Source organism: Lactuca sativa, chromosome 1 (genome assembly GCF_002870075.4).
Source record: "Lactuca sativa cultivar Salinas chromosome 1, Lsat_Salinas_v11, whole genome shotgun sequence".
Lineage (NCBI taxonomy): Eukaryota > Viridiplantae > Streptophyta > Magnoliopsida > Asterales > Asteraceae > Lactuca > Lactuca sativa.
Window position 1 is genome coordinate 2,708,959 of NC_056623.2, and position 9,988 is coordinate 2,718,946.

Below are 9,988 nucleotides of genomic sequence, written 5' to 3' on the forward strand. Positions count from 1 at the left end.
TTTAGTAACTTTTTTAGAACAATCACGGCAATAAAATGAATACCAACCATCATCCATATCAAAACCAATGATAGTAGCGATAATGGTTAAACCAACTTCCTGTTTCATATATAGGGAAAAAAAAGGAATCATATTAAAATAATATTTCATATAAGTTGTAGATATAAAGTCAAAACAATAATAGAATGCGGAAACTGTTATATAAAAGTATTAAGTAAACCTCATTAAAATCAAGAATTTCATCAATGTTTTTTATCTGAAAACGGAGGTAGTAATCCTCTGGATTAGCCACAACGGTATCTGAGTTGAGCTGGGATGTACGGCTAGAATACTCAACATTTGTATCCAAAGCATTAAGACTACATAAACAAAAAAGTGAGGTTATTCAACAAAAGTAATGATTTAGTAAGATAAATGTGTTAAATATGGTAAATAACATACTTTGATTTGAACTCCAAAATATGAGGCATATCATCATTTATATGCAATCTAGACCCAAACAAACAATTACCAACTTGAGGCTGACCTGCAAGAAAAAAGTAAAATAATATTGTCAGTAATTACTTTGAAGTTGAAATGATAATTTGTTGTAAAAAATACTTACCACCCCAAATTTTGAGTTTGGCCAAACGTAGCAGGATAATAACAGGAGCAGTGTCATTATTATGTTGTGAAATGTAAGTATTCAGCTTCATTGCAAAACTGCCCCACAAAGCAACTGCAATTCTCGTACCACTAAATATGCATGGTGGTTATTAATGAAAAATAAATATAAACGGGGGAATATGTAATAATAATACGAATGTGTACCTTAAATCCTGAGCAACCAGATTCATTAACCTTTTCTCTCTTCCATACTCAACAATGACTCACATGGGATCAGTTGACACAACTTCACCTAGAAAATCTATGTGAAAAAATTTAATAAATTAGTAATAATAATCCAAATGTGTATTACATTAAAAACTGAAGTATAGAAATAAGTTAAACTAACAACATAACATACCAAATGCAACACGAGTGTCAAAGTTCCTGGCTAGCAAATCTGGGAAAGAGATAAAATGATAAGGATCTACTGTATCAACAAAATCATTGGATACACGAACTTTCGTGGTTTTGTAGAAATTGATTTTATGTTTATGAGGGACAAGCATGTATTCGCTTTCATTGCTAGCCATAACGAAGTTACTGATCTCCCGGACAGCTCATTCATCGAATAGGGATTCAAATACAGGAATAAGATTTTTTTATTGTTGCTTGAATTCTACTTCCCTGTAGGTGACAATGAAAGATAAAAAAGTGTAAAAAAAGTTTTAAAAAAAAGGAACAATAAGAGATTTCATTACATAGACTAAAGTTTATTATTAAAAATAATACAGTTGATTATTAAAATTGTATGAATAGAAGTAAAAAAGCATAACAAAAATCGAATTTCAATTTTTTTGAATAGAAATAACATAAGAAATTGATAATCTAAAAAACAAAGTGTGTAAAAACAGTACCTCCTGGTCAATTAAAATCATGTCCAGGCTTGTGACCATATTAGGATTGTTTATATAGGTCGGCTTCCAAAGCATGACGACTTTAACACGTATGTTCCAAGACTCTTTAGATGCGTTGATTTCAGCAACCTTATCAAAGACGACCTGATCCGCATTGTTAGATGCCATGGAATACTATTATCTCCAATGGAAGGGGATAATTAGTTGGAGAGAATTTTGATTTGTAACGAAAAATCGTAGACATTATATTTATAGGGAAAAATAAATTTGGTTAATGCTGATATCACATAAAGATTTTGGAATGTAATATCATTTCCATACTTAAGATATGTTTTATATATGGTATGATATCCAAACTAATATCAATATACCATGTCAAATATAAGTACAAAAATAAATAAAATCATACCATATTTAAGATAATAATTACCATATAAAAAACTGTAAATTTGAAAAGCTTGTAGAATAAGGAAATTATATAACAAATATACAATATTTTCATAAATATGGTATGATATCGAAAATAATATCAATATACGATGTCTAATATATTTACAAAATATAGGAAAATATAAATTTGGTTAATGCTAATATGACATAAAGATTCTGGAATGTAATATCATTTCCATACTTAAAAGATGTTTTATATATGGTATGATATCCAAAATAATATCAGTATACCATCTCAAATATAAGTACACAAATAGATAAAATCATACCATATTTAAAATAATAATTACCATATAAAAAACTGTAAATTTGAAAAGCTTGTAGAATAAGGAAAAAAATATAATAAATATACAATATTTTCATAAACTTCGACAAAATTACTAAAATGCCCCTCATCGATTTTGGTGATGTTAGACCGAAAGTTTGCCAGGATTACTAAAACGCCCGTAATCGTATTTGGTGATTTCAGACCGAAAGTTTGCGAAAGTTAATAAAATTCCCCTAATCACCTTTTATAGGCTCCATGTTATTTTTATAGCGCAATTTGCAACTGATGCTAAAATGGCCGCATTTTTGTCAATTTGACCTTTCCAAAAACTATCTCATTTTGACCAAAATGTGCTCGCTTTAGTCAATTTTTTTCACCGAAACAAATATCCATTTAACGGAAATACGTTGCTATGAATTGCTCTATCAAGTACAAACTATAGAGTCATGGCACGCCATGACAAATTTTTTATAACCCTGGTTTATGATGATTACATCGGCTTGATTAGTTTTGAAATCGTGAGATATTTAGGGAGGATGTTTATTAACCAAAAAAAATAAAATTTTATTTTCTATTTATTGATCATGTTTATTTTTAGAATTTTGAGTTGATATTAGATTATTACTTATTAGGATTTAGCAATTGCAAATTTTAGTTTTCAATTGCCATATTTAGTAGGGATTACCTGTTTCAGTTAACAATTAACAAATTTAATATTATTTGAGGTAAATAACTAAATGTTATGTTATTGTTTATTTATTTATTAGGAAATTCCTATTTCCGTTATCTTATTATTATTTGTCATGAAAAATGTAACTGTATAATAAGAAACTATTTAACTTATTAATATTTCCTCTTTTAAGTTTCAAGATTAAAGTAATCAAGGTCCAATTAAATAAAACTATAGGCAATTAGGCATGATGTCAAAAGGTTGGCTGAATCAAATAAATCAACTACACCTAAGGTCAATTAAGTGCTTACAGCATCTTAAATTGTCATATTGAATAGAATAAATTAAGCTATAGCAACAATAACAGTATAGCTTTATAATCATATTTAATACATTACATATTTATAAATTTAAAAAAATGGATGGTAAAGTGTTGATAGACCATACATAACAGTTATCAATATTGAGACTCTTTGACATGTGTAATCTAATTTATCTTTTACTCTTTGCAATACTAACAAACAGTTGGTTGCGTTCAACGGTACGTTGCCCTAATACAGCACCTATAGCTGAAAGGGTAAATCGGGAAATCGAAGAATTAGACATAACCTCGGAAGCACTAAAGACTGATAAATGATAACTAACCTTTCAAAATGGAAACGTGAGTTTTGGCATTTGATATTGGAAATTTATGCCCTAGCCAATGAAATTCAGTCATGGATGCAGCTTGTTCAGATCTTGCTTCATCCATAACAACCTGTATTTATAAAAAAAAAATTGAAAAGAATGGAAGAAATAAGATTTGTGTGAAGTTAAAAAGGTATTCAAATTAATAGCATTACCTCGAATTTAGCTTTAAAAAGGTCAAGTGCAAGTCCAGTCTTACTAAGATGTGGGATCATGTCCACGCCAAACATAGTCTGTAATTGTCATGCCTTACGCAGCTGCACCTTTTCTGACAGCATCCACAACAACAGCAAGTGAAGCACCTATAATAAAAGTAAAAGGTTTTCTTGTTTCTTTAAATTAATTTATCAAGTAGCATGAAAATGTTTCTTTAAATTCTTTAAATTCACAACAGCTGAAAAATAAAGGACGAATGATTGAAGCATATAATCATTAGTACATGAGACAATTTGGAAATTAAATGTAGGAATATCATTGATCAGCTCCTTGAAATACCTGCACTTATATTCTCAAATGCAGGACTACTATTGATTGGTTCTCCTCTTGTCTGACTCATGGTACACCTGTAGTGAAGGAAAGATGGAAAAAATCTGTTAGAATGGTTACTTCAAACGCCAACAGAGGAAGGAAGACAATCTGCAGGCTTAAAGGTGGAGGCTTAGTAACTGCATAAAACAAAATTAGTATGGAATCAGAACCGATATACATGGTATTATTTTATAAACAGTTAATATAATAATATCATATGTTGTCATACCATGGCTATTTTCAAGATAGTTGCAAAGAAGCAGTTCAAATGCAATAAGCAAAGGTGTGGCAACAACTGCATGACATGGTTCCCACTGCATAAAAGATAAAGAAAAGTATTCCCTGATGCATAGAACAAAATTTATCAGAGATAGATTGATATCCACAAGATTATAGATCGTACATATGTACCCACATATAAATTTTAATAAAAAATGTGACAAAAGCCATATTTGATCAATTGACATATCTATCATTACATATTTGAATTGGAAATTTAATAAAATGTCAGCTCGATATAAGAAGGAAAAAAGTTGACTAACCTATTTTTGAAACACCAATTACAAAGTTCATCTCCCTTTTATGGTTAGAGATTCCAACCTACTCCACCTTGAAACACCAATACCTACTCATTGACAACATATAGAAACAAAATATTATTCCTGAAAGTTTTAATAAAAAAATAGATATAAAATGAAAACAATATACTTAATTAATATTTAACACCATGAACATTCATTTCATCTCCATCACCTGTATTCCATCAATCAAGTACCTTCATCACAAGTAAAAGAAACTGATGGTCACAATTCTGCACTTGAAAACCACATGTGATTCCCATGAAAATAGTTCAATTAATAAACAATTATCTCATTAAAATACCATTTTCATTTGGGTGTTTTTATAATAACTGATGCTCTCTCTGCTCTACATTTATCAATTAAATATGTGAATGCTTAAAGGCTAAAACGCTAAAAGTACCCCCAAAATAAGGGAACCTGTTTTACATTATCAACTGAATTTCAAGTTAAAATAACTCTCAGACCAAAATAATTCTGCAATTAATCTGTATTCATGCTTGATTGAATGAAATTGGTCATTTAACGTAGATATCAACAAAAGGTGGAAATGGAAATAATTTGAAGAAATAGCTGCAGGATTTCTTCAAATTATAATTACAAGTAAATTATGCCAGAAATAGAGATTAGGGAGAAAGTGAGAAAAAGCAAAACCTGGATAATAAGGCTGAGGCCAAGAAGGAGACTGAAATTCACCAGAATAGTGGGGATCTTCGAGGTTCCGTAACCAAACAAACTCATCTACCTTTTTCGAAATCTCCGGTAAACCAAGAGCTTCGCTCGTCCAATTGATGCCTGCACCGATATTCTTCTTGAGAAAATCGACATCTTTCTTTACAACTTGTACGAAATGCCCAAATCTTCTCCCAAATAGAGAAAATAACATTCTTCTAGGTTTTCATAAACTTCCGATGAATTTGGGTGGAGAGTTGATGGGGAATCGGGAACGAAGGGTGGAAAATCGTTGATGGTCGACGCGGTGCCCCTCAGGAATTGGAATTCCTGGGGTTACGCATAAGATCGATTCCATATCAGCAGAAGTAGAACGCATAGGATCGATTCCATGTATACATGAAATCAATGGGGTTATGCATATGGGCAGAAGGAAGGGGTTAGGGTTCATATCTATTGAGTTTCATGGGGAGCTGATTGTATTGATTGTTTAGAGAGAAAACATAAGAATGAAATTAGGAATGAATCGTAAGAAGGAAGTTTGATTCGGGAGGCGCGTGTATTTTTTTTTGGGTGAGGATGATGTCAGCAAAATGATCCTAAGGTGGAGACTAAAGGAGGAAAATGCAATCAATGGTTGTTGTTTCTTCATTGAAGAATTTAAGGTTTTGTTTTAGTAATATTTAGAGATTTATCCAATGTAACATTTATTAACACGGGTGTGAACTTTCTCCAATCATTCCTAACATATTTATCTCATTAATTTTTTTAGAACTACTTACACACCGACTAATCTATTCATAAATCTATATATTTTGTCTCGAGGAAATTTAAACTCTTAGTCTTTGGTTAAAGGACACATAACCAAATATAAGTATGTTACAGGTCAGGTACGAGGTTTTTAGTGTTATAAGTTTAACCAAATCACGAACACTCTTACTTTCCAGTCTTCAGTACTGGATTACAGTTTATAAAATGGTGAGGGTTCGAGAGATTTGTCTGCTTAACCAAAATGCACCATGTGTTTATTTTCTGATGGGCTTAGTCCATAGATAAAAAAAATCCTATGGATGTAAATAGAGCCCAAATCTTTAGTTTATTAAAATCATTATCAATCCAATACTATCCGTTTTCATCATGGCCTGCTATTAAATTTTCTAATTTCTAATCCATTAAAAACACGAAATGCCAGATGGATGTTTAGTATTCTATCTAGGATTCAAAAACTTATTCCTTTGTTATGTTAATTTTTTATCAACCTTTATTTAATAATTATTCTTCAATAATTAACCTTTTCTAAAAGACGTTTTATATCTAACCAAATTAAAGTAGAAATATATAAAATTTAGTTAACCTCAATAACCATTGTTGATTTGTTTCTCTTTGCCTCTTTATCTTGTTATGAAAAAAAAAATGAAACGAGTTCTTTAAAATGTGTTTAACCGACGAAAGTATACCTCATGAAGATAAATTATGATACTAGTTATTACTATATTTAATAGCTAATTTCTTAACATTGCACTAATTTTGAAGCATGCCTTTAAAGGAAAAGGTTGACACCAACTAATGGGCATATTTTTTTTATAAAATAAAAACAAAATAGAAAGTAAGAATATTTAGGAGAAAAGTCTAACATAATGGGCAATACGAAATATAAAATATTGAAGGAATCCCTTTTTTCATGCCACTTTAGCGCTTATTTTATGCAAGGACATGGGGTTTGTTTGTGGGCAAAATTCTAATTTAAATTAAATTAAAGCATATAATAAGCAAGTGAAGGAGATAACATTTGCTTTTATAGCTTTCTAAGCGTGGCGATTTTGGTTGGAAATTCCACAACCAAATGGCTCCATATCATGGTCTAATGTCCCACAGCTTTGGGTTTAATGATATAAAGATTTATGTTACTTTTGATTTGATGGTCGATTTCAACTTATTCATAAGAAAATTATTAGTTTTTTTTTAATTTAAGAAGGTTTAAATGGAGAAAAATAAAGTATAAGATTATAAGTACATATAAAATAGGTCAAATAATCTAAATCGAGTAGCAAGTTTGGAATATAAAATCACTTGGTTCACTATGCAAGTTTAATCCGACCAATACAAGCATGGATATGAAAACCAGACCACATCGATGGCTCGACCGGTTGAACATCGATGGTTCGACCGGTTGAACAGAGAACCTTTTAATTTATCGTTTTTCAATCTCAAAAAAATGTTTGTTTGAAAACAAAAAGGAACCAGACGATTTTCCAAAAACATCGCTTCAACCAGAGTTTTGATAAATATATGTATTAAATTTCTAAAAACAATTGCAGAGGTCAATTTTAATAAAAAGACATCATAGCTAACTAATTTTTAACTTATTAGCTAAGTGGTAGGAATCAAACAAAAATCTACTTCAAGATTGTTTGGGAAAATTAGGGTTTGCGTTGGAGATCTGGATACCAGCTGGGATCGTGATATCACTTTTCGAACTGATATTTCTACCCTATGCCTGGGTTACAAGAAATTTAGTCTAGGATAATCTAAGCGGACACCTACGTTTCTAGGCACAGAAAACGTAAGTTATTATGCTAAAAGGTTCTGTGAATGTGTGATGAAAAATGAGAACTAAAACCATGCGTCTTCTGGAAAGGAAGAGTTGTTTATATACTAAACACGATTAGGGTTTCATTAGGGTTGGGTCGTCATTACTTGCTTAGGAAGCAAGTAATATTAATCCGGATTAGGGTTACCAAAAACTAGCCAGGGGCTCTGCCCCTTGGACCTCGCTAGGGGCGCTGCCCCTAGACCCCGCCAAAAGGGCGCTGCCCCCGGACCCCCGACTAGTCGTCGAACCGGCTTCTAACTCGATTTTATACATGCGTGCACTCCGCACAAACCCGTACATGTATTAGAGTACAAATCATGAAACCCCCTTAGCTCACATGTTAGTTCCAGTTACTTAAAATGACATGGTGACACTAAAATCACCAACAAAGATTTCTTCTCATCTTGTTATTTATAAGAAATCATCTCACATATTTCATTTAGTTGGTTAATGTGTAACTAATTATAGGTTGTAAATATATATATATGCTTTTGAATCAAGGTTTTTTCAAAGATAACTATTTTTCTTTTAACTAACACACCTTTTTTTTCTAACACAAGGTAGGTCCTTTAATTTTTTTTTTTAGGTAGTTTCTAATTTTTTTTGTATATATAATTTAGAGTATATCTTAAAAAATTAGGTGGTTCAAAGGAATCACCTTATGATAATCTAGTCTCGCCCTTGCCTAAACCTGATTTAAATGATTTATGGATGTGTTTGGGCTATGAGCATTTCAGAGCTTATAGCTTTAGCTTTTGACAAATCGTTTGAATTAAACAAAGAGTTTCATTTGGTAGTATGTGATTTTAGCTTTTAGTTTAAACAAAACTCTTCAAATCTAAAAGTTACTAAAATTTTATACTTTTTTAAATAGTTTTCATTTTATATAATTTTATACATTCAAAAAATTTCCAACTACTTTTGTCAAACACTCATATAACAAATAAAAGTTATAACTTCTAGCTACTAACTACCACCTTACAGCTTCCAGCTACTAGCTAGTAGCCATTAACCACCAATTACCAGCTAGTTTTGCCAAACACGTCATATATTTCATAAATTGTTATTTTTTAAAATATATATAATTGTGTTGGCAACAAGTTTTTAAAAGCATTTAACTTTTAGTTTTTAAGAAAAGTTGCAAATTAAAGAAAAACCTTCTTTCGATATACGAACTTCAAACTCTTTTTTTAAACATAATACTCGTAATAAAAAGCTACTTCAAGTAGCTTTTAAGAGCATTTCGAAGTTTTTAAATTTAATATCATTTTATATTTTTCAAAAGTTTTTCGAATATTCCACACAAATAAAACTATGAATTTCAGCTTTACCAGTTAGTTTTGTCAAACATATGTATAATTCATTAAACATATTTAATGTATTACTTATCAATAAAATTAAAATAGCTCATGCTAAAACATTTAACTCTAGTTCCATCAATAATGTATACGAAAATATTAATAACCAAACCTAATTTGTTTCTAATTTCGTAGAAGTTTAATTTCTAGACATTCTAATATTGAAATTACCCAACATCAATACTAACTAAGTAAGTAAGGAGAAAGCTAGAATGAAAAGTCTCTCGACAAGAGATGTCACATACCGCATACCTATGACAACCTTAAGATTTATCTTTTCATATATCGAGATGAAATACAATTGAGCAACAAGTTGTGTCGCTGACTCTTTCTAGATTTGAAGCTAATTCTTTTACAAACTACATCAAAATATCTTGAGGTTATATCATTATAAGGTATTACCTGTTGGACTCTATTAAAGAGTTTCACAATCTTTGGTGCAATGAAACAAATAAGTTCAAAAACATTAAGTGTAAATGGTATGAATATGTGTTGGTTATTTATGCATGTTTTCTCTGATGGGTTTTCCAGCTTACAACATATAAGTCTATACAGAGGAAAACATAAAACAATTTATGGGCACAAGTAACCTACATATCTATGAGGTTTTCTCGTTATAGCAACATACTAAGAAAAAACTAACTAATTTACCAATTTCAAAAATCAAATATAATATAACCTT

At 30.6% G+C, this 9,988-nt stretch overlaps 1 long non-coding RNA gene across 1 annotated transcript; it reads right to left on the reverse strand.

The window, feature by feature from the left end:
• Nucleotides 1–3,251: 3,251 nt before the first annotated feature.
• On the reverse strand, nucleotides 3,252–4,733 carry LOC122195779 (uncharacterized). Its single transcript, XR_006186522.2, has 6 exons — nucleotides 4,648–4,733; nucleotides 4,335–4,447; nucleotides 4,073–4,242; nucleotides 3,733–3,879; nucleotides 3,536–3,647; nucleotides 3,252–3,459 (listed from the first exon to the last, which is right to left on the reverse strand). It is a non-coding gene; the product is annotated as an uncharacterized LOC122195779 (long non-coding RNA).
• Nucleotides 4,734–9,988: the final 5,255 nt, after the last annotated feature.